The sequence below is a fragment of the Chionomys nivalis genome, chromosome 9 (assembly GCF_950005125.1).
Source record: "Chionomys nivalis chromosome 9, mChiNiv1.1, whole genome shotgun sequence".
NCBI lineage: Eukaryota > Metazoa > Chordata > Mammalia > Rodentia > Cricetidae > Chionomys > Chionomys nivalis.
In genome coordinates, this window is record NC_080094.1 from 71563396 (window position 1) to 71582170 (window position 18775).

Genomic DNA, 18775 nt, shown 5'->3' on the forward strand with positions numbered 1-18775 from the left:
AATAAAATTTTAAACTCAACAAATTTTTAACACAAAATATCCAGGAAATGTGGGACACCATGAAAAGACCAAACCTAAGAATAATGTGGATATAAGGAGAATAAGTCCAGCTTTAAAACACAGAAAATTTATTCAGCAAAATTATAGAAGAAAACTTTCCCAACTTAAAGAAGGACATATCTATGAAAATACAAGAAGCTTACAGTGCACCAAGTAGACTGGACAAAAAAGTACCCTCACTACATAATAATTAAAACACTAAACATACAGAGTAAAGAAAGAATATTAAGATCTGTTTCCATTTCTTAATGGAAACAATGAAAGTCAGAAGGTCCTGGTCAGGCATTATGCAAACACTAAGAGACCATGGATGCCATTCCAGTCTACTATATCCAGCAAAATTTTCAATCACCATAGATGGAGAAAACAAGATATTCCATGACAAAACCAGATTTAAACAATACCTATCCACAAATGCAGACCTACAGAGAGTGCTAGAAGGAAAACTCCAACCCAAGGAAGTTAGTTACATCCACAAAAGCATAGGCAATAGATAATTCCACACTAGTAAATCCCTAAGAAGAGAAATACATACACAATACTACCACCACCAACAAAAACAAAATTAACAAGACTAGTTATCACTGATCATTATTATCCCCTAATATCAATAGACTCATCTATAAAAAGACACAAGCTAACAGATTGGATATGAGAACAGAATCCATCCTTCTGCTGCATACAAGAAACACACCTCAACGACAAAGACAGACATTACCTCAGATTAAAGTGTTGGGGAAAGATTTTTCAATCAAATATTCCCAAGAAACAAACTGATGTAGCTATCCTAACATATAACAAAATAGACTTCAAAATAAAATTAGTCAATGGAGATGAAGAAGGTCAATTCATATTTGTCACAGGAAAAATTCATCAAGGTGAAATCTTAATTCTGAACATCTGAATCCAAAACACATCAGAAAAAATCATCATCCATGACCAAGTAGGCTTCATCCCAGAGATACAGGAATGGTTCAACATATGAAAACCTGTCAGTGTAACCCACCATATAAACAAGCTGAAAGAAAAAAGAAACTACATGATCATCTCATCAAATGATGAAAAAGCTTTTGATAAAATTCAATACCCCTTCATGATAAAGGTATTGGAAAGAGCAGGGATATAAGAAACATACCTAAGCATAATAAAGGCAAGTCAATAGCCAACATCAAACTAAATGGAGAGAAATGCAAAGCAATTCCACTAAAATCAGGAACAATATAAGGCTGTCCATTCAATGTTCTAGCTAGAGCAATAAGACAGCAAAAGGAGATCAAAGGGATACAAATTGAAAAAGAAGTCAAACTTTTGCAATTCGCTAATGATATGATAGCATACATAACTAACCCCCAAAATTCTATTAGGGAACTACTACAACTTATAAAAACCATCAGTAATGTAGCAGGATACAAGATTAACTCAAAGAAAATCATTAGTTTTCCTATATATACAGATGATAAATAGGGTATGAAAGAAAGCAGAGAAACATTACCCTTCACAATAGCCACAAATAACATAAAATATCTCGGGGTAACCCTTACCAATAAAGTGAAATACCTGATTGGCAAGAACTTTAAGTCTTTGAAGAAAGAAATTGAAGGTGACATCAGAAAATGGAAATATCTCCCATGCTCTCGGATAGGTAGGATTAAGAGTAAAACTGGCAATCTTACCAAAAGCAATCTACAGACTCAGCACAAAATAAAAAAATAATTCTTTACAGACCTCAAAAGAACAATACCCAATTTCATACAGAAAAACAAAAAAAACAGGATAGTCAAAACAATCATGTACAATAAAGGAACTTCTGGAAGCAACACCATCCCTGACCTCAAACTCTACTGTAGAGATATAGATATGAAAACAGCTTGGTATTGGCACAAAAACAGATAGGTAGACCAATGGAATTGAATCAAGGACCCTAATATCAATCCACACACCTATGAACACCTGATTTTTGACAAAGAAGCTAAAACTATAAAGTGGAAAAAAGCATCTTCAACAAATGGTGCTGGTATAATTGGATGTTGGCATGTAGAAAAATCAAATAGATCCATACCTATCACTATGCACAAAACACATGTCCAAATGGATCAAAGACCTCAACATAAAACCAGCCACACTGAACCTCATAGAAGAGAAAGTGGGAAGTAGCCTTGAGGGCATTGGCACAGGAGACCATTTCCTAAATATACCCCTAATAGTGTAGACACTGAAAGTAAAAATTAATAAATGGGACCTCCTGAAACTGAGAAGCTTCTGTAAAGTAAAGGACACTGTCAACAAGACAAAACAGCAGCCTACAGAATGGGAAAATATATTCACCAACCTCACATCAGATAGAGGACCAATCTCCAAAATACACAAAGGACTCAAGAAAGTGGCCATCAAAAGAACACATAATCCAATAAAAAAAAATGGGGTAGAGACCTAAACAGAGAACTCTCAACAGAGGAATCTAAAATGGCTGAAAGACACTTAAGGAAATGCCTAACATCCTTAGTCATTACAGAAATGCAAATCACAACAACTCTGAGATACCATCTTACACCTGTCAGAATGGCCTAGATCAAAAACTTTGATGAGAGCTTATGCTGGAGAGGATGTGGGGTGAAGGGAACACTCCTCCATTGCTGGTGAGAGCGCTATCTTGTATAACCACTTTGTAAATCAGTATGGCAGTTTCTCAGAAAACTGGGAATCAATCGATCTCAGGACTCAGCAATACTACTCTTGAGCGCATACTGAAAGGATGGAAACCCATACCATAGGACCTTTGCTCAACTGTGTTCATAGCAGTATTAATCAGAACGGCCAGAACCTGGAAACAACCTAAATGTCCCTCAACCAAAGCATGGATAAGGAAAATGTGGTACATTTTCATAGTGGAATGCTACTCAGTGGAAAAACAAAACAAAACAAAACAAAAAAACAGTGACATCTTGAAATTTGCAGGCAAATGGACAGAACTAGAAAAGGCCATCTTGAGTGAGGTAACCTAGACCCAGAAAGACAAATATAATATGTACTCACTCCTAAGTAGATAATAGATATAAAGCAAAGGACAACCAGCCTACAGGCCACAACCCCAGAGAACCTAAGTAACAAAGAGGACCCTAAGAGAGACATACATGAATCTGCCTAGGAAGGGGAAAAAAAGACAAGATCTCCTGAGTAAATTGGGAGTGTGGAGGGCAGAGGGGAAGGTAGAAGAGGAGGGGAAGGGTGAAAGGGGAGTTGGGAAAAATGTGTAGCTCATCCCTATTCAAACAATTCAAATGAGAAGAATTTAGTTAAAAAAGAAAAGAAAGAACAGTGGGAAGACACACCCTACCCTCCCATGACTTTAAAAACAAAAGCTACAAGTCTGTGTGCACAGCTGTGCTGTCTTCTAGCTTCCTATTTTAAAGCACAGTCCTCCAACAAATGAGTGTCTGTCTCTCTTATCTACTCTGATCTTCCAAAGTACTTTGATACCTTACCCATCTCCTCTTCCTCCTGGATCTCTATTTTTTCTTTCTGTTATGGTATTCCCAACCATATACACACATTACATAATAACATTATCTTGAGAAAACAAAACTGGAAGAAACTTCATCCCTACTAATAGTCTTCCATCGAGTTTCCTCATCTTGGCCAAATTTTCTTTTCCTTTCTTTCTTCCTTTCTTCCTTTCTTTCTTTCTTCTTTCTTCTTTCTTTATTTTTTTAAATAATTTGGCGATGCCAAGCATTCTGGAGCTGCTGCTTGGCAAAGACCACAGTGCTCAGATGATTTGGACTTCACTTCTCTTGCTGGAAGTTGCTGCACAACTCTTGCCTATGTCTTTGACGTGTTTAGTGTTTGGACTCCTTGCTGGTAAGGGCCCTTCACTGAAGGTTAGAGTGGGACAGCGTAACAGCTCTTGTGAAAGCTGATGTTAAGAATAAAACTTAGGGTGATTCCCTGGGAAAATTAGATGTATAGGAAATTGAGTCTTCTATAGAAATTATTAACTAAGTGGTACCAATGAGTATAAGATACAGCATCTGGAACACATCATTTAAGAAGAAAAACTTAGGGAAATTTTAGAAGCTGACAAACTATGACTGAACCATTAGGTTTTGTGTTTTGCCTCAGAAACATGGAACTAGTATGAACAAGAAAAAAAAATCTTCATTACAAAGGTAATGACAGGCCTTGGTACCCTCCTGAAGGCCAAATAAACGGTTTTAGGAATCTTAATGGTCTTTTACCTCCTTTTTGTAAACTTAAAAAGGGTCCCTGTAAGCTTCAGGTAATTGACTTGAATTCTGCCTCTCACAGGTAAATGCTATGAATGAACAACCCACTTCCCCACCTCCATGGCCTATGAAACAGTTTTAAACTAACTATAAACATTCAGTCTTTGCGTCAACAAGTTACAGCCGTTAGTTCAGCTCGATTGGAGTCCGCCTTGGTTTCCCAGGTTACAAAAAGATTTTTACAATCTCTCACTTTTGTCTCAGAACAGAGCATAAGCTCACAAGCAAACAAAGAAGGGGGAGACGGCACAGCCATTACTGATGGGAATGGCAGAAGTCTTAAAGCCAGCACAGCTGCTTGGCAGAGATGCAGCAAAGCTGAGGCACGGGTGACGGCTGCGTTGCCGCCCCTGGTTTTCATCCCCACCTGTTGCATACTTGAGAGACTTTCAATATTTGGACAATTTGTGGATATTGGGTTCATGGAAAATTTCTTATGAATCATTTGTGCCTTCTCCCAGGAATGCTATTTCTAAGCTTCCCCAGGACAATCCCGCACATACTATGCCCCCTGCCCTGTCCCGCCCCGCTTTAGGGAGATGTCCTTATCTACTTGAATGTCTTCCTTAAGCCCTGGAGGTTGTGACACACATGAAGCCAGAGGTCTCTTTATGACACATTTTTGAAACATCTGTCCCTTTACTCAGGAACAAGATAATCAAATTTAGAAAGGTCAACAAGATTCGGTGGGCCGGAGGAGTTGGCCACAGTTCAGACTGCAAGTCTCTTCACACTCTACACCCAGGCAATTGTGTGGCATATATCAGCAACAAAGTTAGACTAACTGAAGCTACCTCTGTCCTGCATAGACTTATGATAAGGGGCAAAGAATGATGTAGAAAGATGATAAAAGTAATACGAAGATATAAATTATAAACATTGCGTTATGCCAGAATTTGAATAATAACTGCAGCAGCTTTGGCCTAGGGACATTTCTTGGGCACTCTGACCATTAAGAGTTAATAATACATTGCTTGGGAGCATGGCAGTATGCTTGGAATGACTTGAAGATTGTTTTGTTCTAATGTCCTTGTTGCCACAAAAACAACAGGCCTAAGAACAGGCTGTCATATGCTTCTAGATTCTTAAAAATTGGGTTATGGGGTTAATGAGTAAAAATGATAACTCTGTTTATCAGCGATGTCAAAACTTGAGAGAAAATGATGAGAAATAATAACTCTGTTCCATCATAGTTTATTAGTGATGACTAAAAGATGAACAAAAGGAAGTGAAACACTTGTCCAAAAACAAAAATGATGTGATCTGTGTTTTGGAACAACATGAAAGTATCCCTACTTACTAAATTCTGTATAAATAAAGAACGCTGGCTGTCAGTCAGTCAAGCTGCAAGATTCTCCCAACCATCATGGCCTGGCTTGCTTTCTCCCCTCTCCAATTCCTTACATCCTCTGCTGAGACCTGCATCTCCACGCAGGATGTGCTTCCTCTCTGTCCATCACCGAAAATGGGACTAAGAAGTGTCCTGTGTTTACTCCTTCTGTTGCCACTTTTGCCTCCATCCATCTTCAGACCCTCATCCAGAGCTACACTCTGGGAAGAATTCTCATGCTTTCTTTATATGGGAATCCCATCTATCAACCACTATCATCATCCACTAATTTTTGTTTTTTTTTTCTAAATTAGTTTTATATTCCCATCTCCTAAATGGGAAAAGTTATCCGTGATCTTGAAATTCAAGGGAAATTTTCCATCTTCTTTTTGCCCAGCCCAATCCAGCATCTCCCTCTCCCCCTTACATATCCACTCCTGGCCCAATACAGCATCCCCTCTTAGATAGCTACTTTTGGCTATTCTTTGGACAGTTCCTCCTTCTTCACTACTTGCTCCCTCTCAGTCCCCTGTTGTTAAGCTCCTTCTCTTGATTCCCCCTTATTGTTTATTCTCCTTGATTTCCACTGGGCACACAAGATTCAGGTCTGGAAGTCTCTCCATAGTCTTTGCATGAATGTGAAAGCAGTATCTATTTGTCACCTTTATGCTCATGGCTTTCAAGCCAAGTTCATGTGTCTGAGCTATCTGCTAGCTGTTAGGAGGCTTGCTCAGGTTATAAGAGGAACAAGAAGAAAAAGAATCAAGGAAAGTAACCCGGTACATATCACGTTCCCTATTGACATACTTAACATGATTGCATAATTTATCTTGTATGATGATGATGTGGTGTGTGTGTGTGTGTGTGTGTGTGTGTGTGTGTGTGTTGACTGCAGGTGCACACCTGCCACAGAGCATGGGTAGAAGTCAGGAAACAACTTTTGAGAGTTTTTGGTTCTGTCTCTCCACTGCCATGATTCTGGGAACTGAACTCAGGTCACTGGGCTTTCAAGGCAAGCCGTTGTACCTGTTGCACCATCTCACCAACCCCTACATCAGACTTTTAAAGTTTTATCCCTGTTTTGTGGATGGGAAATTGGAGTCACAGCAGGCTTTTCCTCTCCACCCCCTCAGTGATCTTTCTATATAGCCCCATGCTTCAGTATCGGTGTGACTTTTGCGGTGCTCTGCCTCAGAACCTACAATTGATAAATAGATCTAGAATTTGAGACTAAGTGATTGACTAAGCAACCCATTCTGTGTATCAGATGGCAAATGAGGGCATAGCCCTGCTTTCCAGTCCCCGTTTCTCAAGACAGAAACCAGAACATCAACCTTTGTTTGACTCCCAGTCCACTGTCCTCATTTAAGCCATCTGAATTTCCTGACCATTTTAACCCCAAAATGCACTTTTCCTTCCATTTCTTCTGTCCTTCCTCAGCCCAGAGTTGTTCAACCTTAATATGATTGGCATTTTTGGTTAGTTAATTATTTGGTAGAAACCCTCTTGTATACGACCTCTAGATAGTAGGTGCCTATAGCAACTGATAGCTATTCCCATCAGTTTCTGTTTGTTTGTCTCCAGGGCTCCCTAAAAGAATTATGACTCACTAACTGTAGTGATTTGAATAAGAACAGCCTCCATAGGCTTTGGTATTTGAATCCTTAGTCATCAAGAAGTGGTACTACTTGAGAAGAATTAGGAAGTGTGACCTTGCTGACTCACTCTTGCTGCCTGAGGATCCAGATGTAGAACTCTCGGCTACTTCTCCAGCACCATGTCTGCCTGTGCATCGCCATGCTCCCCACCATGACAATAAACCAAACCTCTGAAGCTGTAAACAAGGCCCCATTAAATGTTTACTTTTATAAGAACTGCCTTGGTCATGGTGTGTCTTGACAGAAATAGAACACTGGCTAAGACACTAATCTGTCCAAACCTCCAAACCTCCATCATCTCTTTCTAGTTCTCTACTCAACTTTTGGCTTCTATACCCTTATTCCAATTTTTAGTTTATTGTCCATAAAATAAATAGAAAATAGAAATAAGATTATATTGCTCCCTGTTTAAAATGCTTAACACTTTCCTATTGAATTAAGGAGGAAAATATTTATGGAAAAACACCAGATTTCCACTAATCTTTGTGTTATCTTAGATCTATCAGATTTACCTCTCTCATTCCCCTTTTTTTGATTCACTTTACTCAGTTCCTGGAATCAGTTGAGCTTTCTACCAACCTGTCTTCCCTCATCTAGGAAACAGGCTGCCTCTTTTTCTTCATAAACAGGTCCTCTAGATACTACAGCTGTCCCATATGCATTTTGTAAAACTGGCTCCTGGTCTTTGCAGGTCTTTGCTTTAGCGTCAGGGTCATGGGCAAACTTTTTCTAATCAGCACACCCAAATGTTTCCCTCTGCACCTATCTCTTTATTCCCATCAGCAACGTGGCCTATTTCTTTTCATACCCTCTCCGTTAGAGTTAACAGTAGCCTTTGCTTTCATTTGTATGTTTTTCTCACAATTAGACTGTGAAATCCCATAGACTTTGATCATGTTCAGTTTTGTTTAGCATGGGGTTTCAGATCCATTGCATAGATGCTCAGCAGGTCATTCACTGAAGGATTTGAAGTTTGTATGGCACTTAGAATTTAGAGAGGGAAATTTTTTTCAGAGGTTTATGGAAAGTCCATTTGTTGATGGAATGCAGTCTTGGGAAGAAGGATGTGAGTAGAGGGGAAGCTAGCCGCAGCCAATATTTCATCAGAGCTGGAGTACGTTATCCTGGGAAAATTGGAAATCCTTGCTGGGCAACCCCGTGCATCCCCAAGCCAGAGCTGTGAATCCACCAGCCACAGTCAGGCTTCTGGCTTTGGACCACAGTTACCCTCTGCTGGAGAGGTCTTGGGTAGTGTGGTTTACCCTTTTCAGTTTGTGGCTGGAATCTAAGGAAAGTACCCCCATTAGCAGTCCTGCCGGCTCCCTAGTCAGGAGGCTAGGAAACAGGAATTAAGTGTCAGCGCTTTGGAGTAGTTTCAGCAGTTGTGGTTTCTGAGAAAGGGTTCCCTTCCCAGAACCAGCTTAAGAAGCAGAGCGAGGCTGTGGCCATTATTAATGTGATTTTGCTCTTGCAGTAGGTGCAGCAGCATCCTGATGTCTGTACATGCAGATATCCCTATGTGTTAATGATCTGAGCATCTACAAAGCTCAAGATCCTCTAGACATATGTAGCCCAACCTTCTCGGTTTCTGGAAGGACACTGAGGGCCCTGAGAATTTGGCTTGTCCACTCTCACATTAGTTGATGGAAGGGTTGGATTCACATAGAACTCAACCTTCTTCCCCCACCTTATTGTTCTAAAGGCTCCTTTGGAAACACAGCTTCTGCCTGTGTTTTGTTTGTAGGTGAGGATTCAGAACTTTTATTTTGGGTGTTCTGGGTTTGATGAAATGTAGAAAGGCCATTCTTGCTTCCCTCCCAAAAGGTCACGGTCAGCAGAAGTCATAGCTCCAGGTGAAAGGCCAACTTGGTCCCCTGACCCTAGCCTAACCCTGTATGGCCATCTGTGTGGTTTCTTTGATGTTGTATTGAACTTAGCAACCAACAGACAGCTGCCAGGGCACCTCCTGTTATCTGCCCTTTGTGCTCCTGCCTCAGCCACCCGCCAACCTCCCTTTTGACTCCAGACCCTTTTCTGGCCTGGTTCTTGCTTGTTATATATACACAGTAGCCATTCTTAAGACCTTAAGACTCCAATTCTAACCCATTGGAGTGTTTCCAAAATGTTCACTTGTTGACAGGAGACTGTTCCAATCCACTAAGAAAATACAAGATGCCAGGCTGATTTATCTTGCTTGTCTGCCTCCCCTACCCTGGAGATTGAGAGTTCTGGCCATCCAGCAGAACAGGGAATCTTAACTGTTTTCCACTTGTGATATCTTTTGGCCCAAGCAACTTTTGTGTAATCTCAGGAGTATAGGTATATATGATAGGTATATAAATCACTTCCTGACAGTAAATCATAAAGAAATTTTAAAAGTAATTATTCCATATGCATAAAATTTTACCATTTACTAAAGATGGATTAAAATTTACATGCTAATGAGGTGGACATGCTTGCCTATTTGGCATAAAGAATTACATCTTGGATGGAATTTGATACTTTAGGACATAGAACGGTAGTGTTCTTCACAGTTGGTTGCCGTTTTGGTTGTATAATCACAGATGCGAGAACGTAACTCCATAAACGTGCGGTATAAACTGGCAGAACAATGCTTGGAGTCATTTTAGGAATTGTTAAAAATCCTATCCTAATCCCAATCAAAATTAATGATTTTTTTTTTTGTAAAATAAATCTCACATCAGAGATCCAAACAAAAGTTCCTCAGAAACCAAACATCCAAATTCAATTATATGAATCGGATATTATACACTGAGGAATAATGGCAGGGCAGTATGAAATCTTTGTTTTTTATAACTAAACCGTTACATTGCTGTAAGAGCAGAAAATGATCCTAGGAGAAGCCTGCAGTTCATCATACACAAATGTCTGGAGTCTGTGCCAGGGCTGTCAGCCGTGCTGGTTGGCACCGTGTGATGTGATGGCCCGCACACTGTGGTGTGTACAGTGGGTGTTCAGAAGTCATAGGGTGAACCGTGGCTCAGAATCGTCAGAAACACCGTGGTGTGCGTTTGGTTTTGAATTAACTTTTGTTTGTGACATGTTCAGACACCTTTGACTCCGTGCCAGAGTTTCCACAACCTCCTACATTCTGTTACATGACCTCACATAAGAAGAGTGGCATAGAAAACAAGGGCATTTAAGGTGGGCAAAAATTCTTTTTTATTATAGTTTTTAAAATATATTTCGTAAGCCACGTTTTTCTTGGAAGAAATATACAAACATCTATTTATTGAGAAACAGAGATACAAGAAGAAATGGTATAGCCACTGTGACAGAATTGGCCAAAGAAGGCCAAATTATGGATGAAGTGAGGACTATACAACTCTAATTAGTCTTAATCAATAAAGAATCAGGAGTCCAATACTGGGGGAAACCCTGAAATGCAGTCACCAGTTGTTTCTACCTCTCTCCTGTCTGCATCTAAAAGGGGCTGAGATCCTGACTACACTCCACTTGTCACTTCCTGTGTCCACCTCCCTAGTGCTGGAATTAAAGGCCTGTGCCGCCACTGCCTGGCTCCTTTGGTTAACTAGTGGCTAGCTCTGCCCTCTGATTGCCAGGCAAGATTTATTTGTCAAAGCACAAACAAAATACCAGACAACATTTGAGCTAAGGCTTTTTCTTATGTGCAATACTTGTCTTTTGAAAAGAGGGTAGGCGTTAGACAAGTTACACAGGGGATGAAGAACAGAGTTGGGTTTGGGGGCAAGATTGTAATATGTCATGGGTATTTTTTTTTTGTTTTTTGGCTATCTATCATCCAACCCCCTCTTTGGGGAGATTTTTCCAAATTATTGATCTTTTTTTGTAGCTAGAACCCACTGATCTGCCTCTTCCTGTAGAAGTCACAAAGGGAACTTCTTCCTTCAGAGTTCTGGCAGCGTGGGCTCATGAGCTTGTCCAGTAAGATGCTTCTGTATGGGACCTGAATCCTTTCACATATGACATAGGCTGGGGTGTGCATGGAGCCAGGCCCATCATAGTAGCAGTTTGGGCAGCGGTAGTGGCGACAGCAGCAGGAGGTGATGGTTGCAGTAACGGAGACAGCTGTAGCAGGTCTTAGACAGGTCTTCCTGAGAAGCGATGTTCATCTTGCACGTTGTCCCCCAGATCTCTGAACTGCTCTGCAAGTTCACACATCTGGTGTAGTGTTGATTCTGGAAGTTTTCCTAAATTATTCCAATAATTTCTTTTCAAATTTTATTATACTTCTTGGTGTGCATGCATTTGTGCGTGGGGTGTGTGTGTGTGTGTGTTCCAAGACCTATGTGTGGAAGTCAGAGGATAACTTGTTGGAGTCGTTTCTCTCCTTCAACCATACACGTCACAGGGATTAACCATAGACCCCCCAGGCTTGGCAGTAAGTGCCTTTGCCTGCTGAACCATCTCTCTGGTCCTTTTATCTTGCTTTCACTTACTTTAAGCTACAGTTGATTTCTCTAGCTGGTTCTTACACATAACTGGGTGAATGAGGTGGATTATCCTCTCTAGAATTCTACTTGGGTCACTAGATAGACTCAATGGCATGTGGTACGCAAGCAGCTTTTTCTGTGTCGTGGGAGAGTGGGTTAAAGAAGAGCTCTGTAATCTATGCTCTCAGGAGGTGGGAGGAGTACGGACATCAGTGACTGTGTATCGACAGATTTGCATGGCCACAGACATAATGCTAATTGAGTAAATGAAGGAAATTCCTCCTCCCCCTCCTTCCTCCCCTTGATACAGGTTCTTACTCTGTAGCTCAGAGTGGCCTCTATGTGCTATGTATCCCAGTGTGGCATCGAAGTTTTAGTGTTTCTCCTGTTTCCTGCTTTTGCCTCTTGAATGCTGGTATGGTAAAGACGTTCCAGCATACCTTGCCAGGAAATGTTTGAGAGAAATTTGATTTATTTTTGAGTTTCCTGTCCAAGAAGATGCATGTATTGGTATGATGTTAGGTATTCATTTGTGTATTTCTTATTCTATTTAAGTAAGAGCCTACAATCTTATTTAACACAAAAATTCTATATTAGCTAATATATGTCTTGCTATGTGGGGGAATAGGATCCTGGCTGTTTTGATTTTCTAACTTCTGTCTTATTTTGATGCTCTGGGAGAAAGGCATCAGAAGAAAGATTTGTGTCTGGTTACTCAATCATTGTGATTGTCTAGACAGGGCTTACATAATATTCATGGGCCACTCCTGGAATGCCCCTGTACTGCTGAGAAAGTGTCTGGAGTCAGAAGCTCATTTTCAGATGGGATTAGATGTTTGGGAAGGCCTTAAAGATTAGATCCTGGATGGACTTGATGAGAGAAGGCATGCATCTGTTTACATTTAACATGCTTTGACCTTCTGCATGTCCGCTCCTTCCACATTCGAGTCTCTTCTCTTTTTCATAGGGAAAGGAACAGAACTCAGTTCACCTGACTTAGAGAAACTCTCAGCTCCGCTTTCAGATGCATTTCCCCCAGCCCATTTGGTGAAGAGAAAATGGAATTCATGGTATTGTCTTTTTTTGATACCATTTCTCTAAGGCCATTTCCTTTGCTGGCCAAAAGTTTAAGATGCAGAAAAGAACTGAAGGATTCTTAAGCTCTGCTTTTCTCGGAGGACTGAATTAGAAGAGGGCCACTCTGTCAACCCCATCCAAAGCCTATGGCTAGGAAGGCCACAGGTCCTAGGGGCATAAACTTCTGATGTTTCATTAGGTAGATATTTTGTCAAATTGTCTTCTAAATATACATGTTTATACCCATATGTATGTTTATGCTGCTTTCAATCAGAGTCAAGAAGCTGTCCCTACCTCCCAGGGGATAATAGTTCACAGTAATGCAGAGACTTCTAACTGGTCAAAGTGCTGGGAATAAGGAACTGTTGATTGCTCAGTTCTGAATGGAACTTCTGTATCATCCCCTCCAGGGCCAAGGGAATGTTGCAGAATTTGTCGTGAAAAAAAAACTGTTAAGATCTGGAGGATGGGGAGGGGTGCTATAAAGCAGTCTTCCGGGTGTGACATGACCGTTATACATCATGAGCTTACAGCAGAATGGCTCCCTCCATGAGACCTGCACAAAGAAGGGTGAGCAAGTTGGGTGGATAGAGAGTCAGCTGGAGTGGGGAAGAGACAGGAGATGATAGTGTGTATGTGCGAGTGAATGTGATCACTGCATTATATACACGTTGTATACATGAATTAAATTCTTAATTGAAAGACAAGAGCGAGTCGGAAGACAAGGAGGGGTTTCCGGTAAGAGCTGTTTGCATACATGGTGGCCCAGACCGCCCGAGACCTTCTTAGAGACAAGGCTGCAATGGCAGTGTTTTGGAAACTGTGGTAGGAAGGAGGCAGTGACTCAGTGCTTGCTGCCCCCAGAAAAAGATATTGCTCACCAGGGAGGCTTCGGACAAAGTCTGCACACGCATGTGGGGTGGGGCTGGGAAGACAGATTGGCCTCTTGGAATCTAGAAGAAGAAAGTGGGGGAGAGAGATGTAAGTGAAGGAAAGGCAGGGAAACACACTGGGGAAACAGGACTGAAAGCGGGCTTCTTGTAGCCGGAAGAGCCGGTGAGACAGAACTCCTGTGTCACACTGAGAGCAGAGGGCATTTGCAAGACGTGTGGGAAGCCCATGGGTGTTCAACCCCCATCGTCATGCTTCCAGTTTTCATTTCTTTCTTTTTCTTTCCAACACATGTAAAATGATTGCGGCTTAGAGCGATGCTGTTTTGGTAACCGTAGGGGTATACTTATTGTCCAAGTTTAGGGCTGAGCCAAACATAGCTTACCTGGAAAGTGTTCTTTATTTGTCAGCAGTCAGAATAGAAGCTGAGTCACAGCAACGGCACCAACACATCTGATTATGTCTCAGACTTTCTTGTTTCCTGGCTGTTGGCGATCTTCACTTTTGCTTGTCTGGATCTTGAAACACCCCGTCTCTCTAGCCACTCACCCTGCTTGAGAGGATGCCCTTGGACAGGTCTTTCATGAGATCTTCCAGGCAGCAATGGCTTTGTTTTAATGACCGATTTTCAACATTGAACTGTATAGCATTTCCCCAACTAACTGTCTGCAAGCCTTCTGCTCCATTGCAAACCCTGGCAAGTAATTTGGATTTAGTTTGAAAATTTCACCTATCTGCAAACTGGGTTTATTTGTGTTTAGAAGGAAGCCAGGGAAAGAATCCATATGTTTTGGGGAAAGGCCTTTATCCCTTCTCTTTCCAGCTTAGTAATCAACTATAATCTAATCACTCTGTCTCCATGCCCCATCCCCAGTTTACAAATGAGGGTAGAGAGTACCACCTTTCAGAGGCTCTGACGATGGAAAAACATGGTGAGATGGATCCATAATATACAAGATTTGAGATGATTCCTTCATTTACTAACATCTTTCTTATCACAAAAAAACTATAAGAATCCAACAGTGGAGGAACGGCTATCCACAAAGAATAAGTCAAGATGATCCTTCGATAGAAGAAAAAGAATCACAGCTTTTTAAATTATATTTAGTTTTTGTCTTATCCTTTTCTATTATGTATTTGTATAGATGCTATAATGTCCATCATATATTGGTATATTGATAAACTATGTTATCTATTCTCTCTGTCTCTCTGTCTCTGTCTGTCTCTCTCTCTCTCTTAGTTATCGGTCTCTGTATTGAGTAGCTTTCCTACAAGCATAAACTCTTGTCAGATTCTTAGCTGGGTCCAGATGTGAACTAGGAACTGTGTTTATCTGTTCATCTGATCTCACCAAAGAGCCTTTCTTCAGTGCAGTTCTACATAAACATACGGGGACAAATGGAGGGGGCTGAGTGTGGGGGTGGAGTGGGGGTGGGGTGGGGGTGGGCTTGCCCTCTGTGTTTTCTTTTGTTTGTTCTCCCTTCTGCTGCTTGGAAACCACCGTGGAAGCTTCTCAAAGACACATCTTTGGAGAGTAAACTGGTTCAGGGCTTGAAATCAGAAAATAAGATACGGCCTGGTTTGACTGGAGGTGGTGGTGCACACCTTTAATCCCAGTACTTGAGAGGCAGAAGCAGGTGGATCTCTGAGTTCAATGCCATCCTGGTCTACAGAGTGAATTCCAGAACATCCAGGGTTACACACAGAAACCCTGTCTCGAAAGACAACAACAAAACAACAGCAAAACGATATGAAGAGATATGGCCTGGTTTTCATATTAGATTTCTCAGACATCTCTCACCAGCTAGACCCATCCAGCCGCTTATGTGTGTCATGTGCTTTAACACACTCTCACTGTCTAGGCTGCGAGAAGGGCTCCAGCTGCTCAGGCATGACTCGGGGTAACTCGTCTCCCTCCATGCCATGTTCCCCAGGCCTTTCCTGGCTCTCTTCTGCTTTGTTTTCTTCAGCTGGTTGGCTCCCCCACAGCGAGTCCTCAGTCCTCAAGACTGGATAGCACAGATTGTAGATTGGATCCAGACTCCTCCAACATCTCTTCTCTTGTTTAAGATGTGTTCTTAGCTCCCCCCTGCCGAAGGAGATTCTCCCCAAACTAAGCACAGTCTCAAAGCCTGGGAGCATCTTCCCATCAGTCAAAACAACTAAGTTTCCATCTGGACCAGGGATAGCCTACTTCTCAAGGAAACTCATTCTGCCATTTATAGGGTATAATGTTGTCTTCATAACCTTAGCAGGACAAATTGCCTTATGGAATTAGGAGGAAATGCGGAGTGTGGCAAAAGGAGACTTTACTCAGAGCTTCCTCCAGTCTCTGTCCACAGAGTAGCTGTGATGAGGTAGTCAAGGAGCCTCCTTTGCACCCGGCTCTCGATCCCAAGACACCCCACTCAGTAAGGCCCCAGCCAAGGCCTGGGTGGGCTATGGAACAAAGATCTGACCACTTGTGTCTGATGAAGACTTAGCTCCCAAAGGCAATCCTATTGATGATTACATGGCTTCTCCACACCCAATTCTGAATGTATTTTGTCACGATATTTCTCTACTCTTATATTTTTTTGTACTCCAGACTGTGTTTTAGAATCTGTGTTCCAGAAATCAAGAGGTTGGATAGTTGGATACACAGTGGAGCAAATGGGAACCAAATCTAGGATTCAATGGATTTTCATATTGTTTTTAAATTGGATTTCTTAAGTTCACTCTCCTAGCTGGTGGTTATGAATAGGCTCTGGGATAGCTGAGAGTTTCTGAGGTTAGAAGACACACACACAAACACACACCTGTGTGGGTGTGTATATGTGTACATATATATGCTATGACACACACACGTGTCTCCCTAATATTGTCTACAGCCTGCATACATAGCATGTCTAAACACATTGCATAATTTTTGTGTCATTTAAAAGTATATGAAACATAATTCATTTAAACAGTAGACACTGGCATAACACACACACACACACACGTGCACACGTGGAAGGAACTCTCAATTTAAGAGAACTGTAAACCACTGATTTAGGTGATGCCACCTTCTTGTCTCTATACAGTAATTTGGGATTTCCCCAAAAAACATAATAAATAAGGAAGTAAATAATTATTACTTTGAGAAAGACTGCCTGATTCCCACACTAAATCTCTTTCATTTGACCATTTCAAAGCTGAGAATTACTAGAATGACCAGCTATAGAATACAATGAAATGTCACATGTCTCTTTAATACAATCCCAAATTTAAAATGTGTGCATATTAACTGGGAATGTGTAGTCTTGACCCTTTTGTGCAGAGGGTAAATTAAATAATAAATGTTTAGCTTGTGTCAAATAGCCCCATTTGTTTTGGGGAAAGTGCTTTGTCTAAGCTTACAAAAGCTCTTTAGAAAGCAGGTACTCTATAGGTTTGGGTTGCTGCTAATAGAATCTTATACTTAGAAGAAATCAAAGGCCTTGTTCAACAGAGGAAGACACTGAGACTCATTCTGGAAAAGCACAAAAACTTCTTCACAGCCTATATCAAATATAATATAACAAAAATCTAATGAAACAATGCACATTTCATTGTGGCTTGATGAGGTCAAAAGTTGCTAGGTGTTGCTCTCTGCGCTTGGGCTTAGGTTCCGGCGACATGACTAAATGCACCAAGAAGGTCGAGATCGTCAGGAAATGTGGGACCCACTATGGTGCCTCCCTCCAGAAAATGGTGAAGAAAATTGAAACAAACCAGCACACCAAGTACACATGCTCCTTCTGTGGCAAAACCAAGATGAAGAGACAAGCCACTGGCATCTGGCTCTGTGGTTCCTCATGAAAAGAGTGGCTGGCAGGGTCTGGACCTTCACCACTACTTCTGCCGCCACAGTGAGTCTGCCATAGCAAGACCAAAGGAACTGAAAGACAGGTAGAGGTGCTACCATTTGAGACAGCCTCTAAATATACGCACAACCTCTAAATAAATGTGTTAGTTTACATAAAAAGTTGCTAGGTGTCTCCGTTGCTGCCATAAACATGACCCGAAGCAAGAAGTAGTGGAAAGGGTTTGCTTGGCTTCTACTTCCAGGTGAACAGGCCATTGCTAAGGGATGTCAGGACAAGAACTCAAGCAGGAACCTGGAGAAAGGAACTGATGTGGAGACCATGTAAGAGTGCTGCTTACTGGCTTGCTCCCATTGGGTTGCTAAGCCTGTTTTCTTATTTGCCCAATGTTGTTGGTTTTGGCTCTTCGCTCTTTGTTCTTTTTGGGGACTCGGCCAGCCAACTCCCAAATAAATCACATACGGAGTCTTATTTCTCATAATCGTCTGGCTTTAGCTTGGCTTGTTTTTTTGCCAGCCTTTCTTAAGTTATTCTGTCTACTTTTTGCCTCTGGGCTTTTTCCTTTTCTTGCTTCTTTTATATATTACTTTCACTCTTACTCTGTGGCTGGCTGGTTGGGTAGCAGGATGGCCCCTAGCTTCCTCTTCTCCTTGCTCTCTCATGCCTTCTTTTTTTTCTCAGATTTCTCCTCCTATTTATTCTTTAACCCTACCTATCCTTTTTCTTGCCTTGCCATTGGCTGTTCCACTCTTTATTAGACCAATCAGGTGTTTTAGGCAGACAAAATAACACAGCTTCACATAGTTAACCAAATGCACCAGAAACAAAAACAACACAACTTTACATCATTAAACAAATATTTCATAGCATAAGCCAATATAACACACCTTAAAATAGTTTTCCACAAATAGCCCAAGACCATTTGCCCAGGGGTCACACCTACATCAATAATTAACCAAAAATGCCCTCACAAACTTGTCTAGAGGCCAATCAGAGGGAAGCGGCCAATCAGAGGGAAGCGTTTTCACAACTGAACTTCTATCCACTCAGATGATGTTGGCTCGTGTCAAGTTGATGAAGACTAACCAGCACACTAGGTTTCTACATCAGGATAGGCCAGACTGTGTTCCTATGAGAAATATTATGGATGTTAGTGGGCTACCAAAAAGGAATGTTATTGCTGTGTTGCCCAGATTTCACTGAGGCTCTGGAT

At 41.3% G+C, this 18775-nt stretch overlaps 1 pseudogene; it reads left to right on the plus strand.

The window, feature by feature from the left end:
* Positions 1–17374: 17374 nt before the first annotated feature.
* Positions 17375–17651, plus strand: LOC130881999 (60S ribosomal protein L37a-like; annotated as a pseudogene).
* Positions 17652–18775: the final 1124 nt, after the last annotated feature.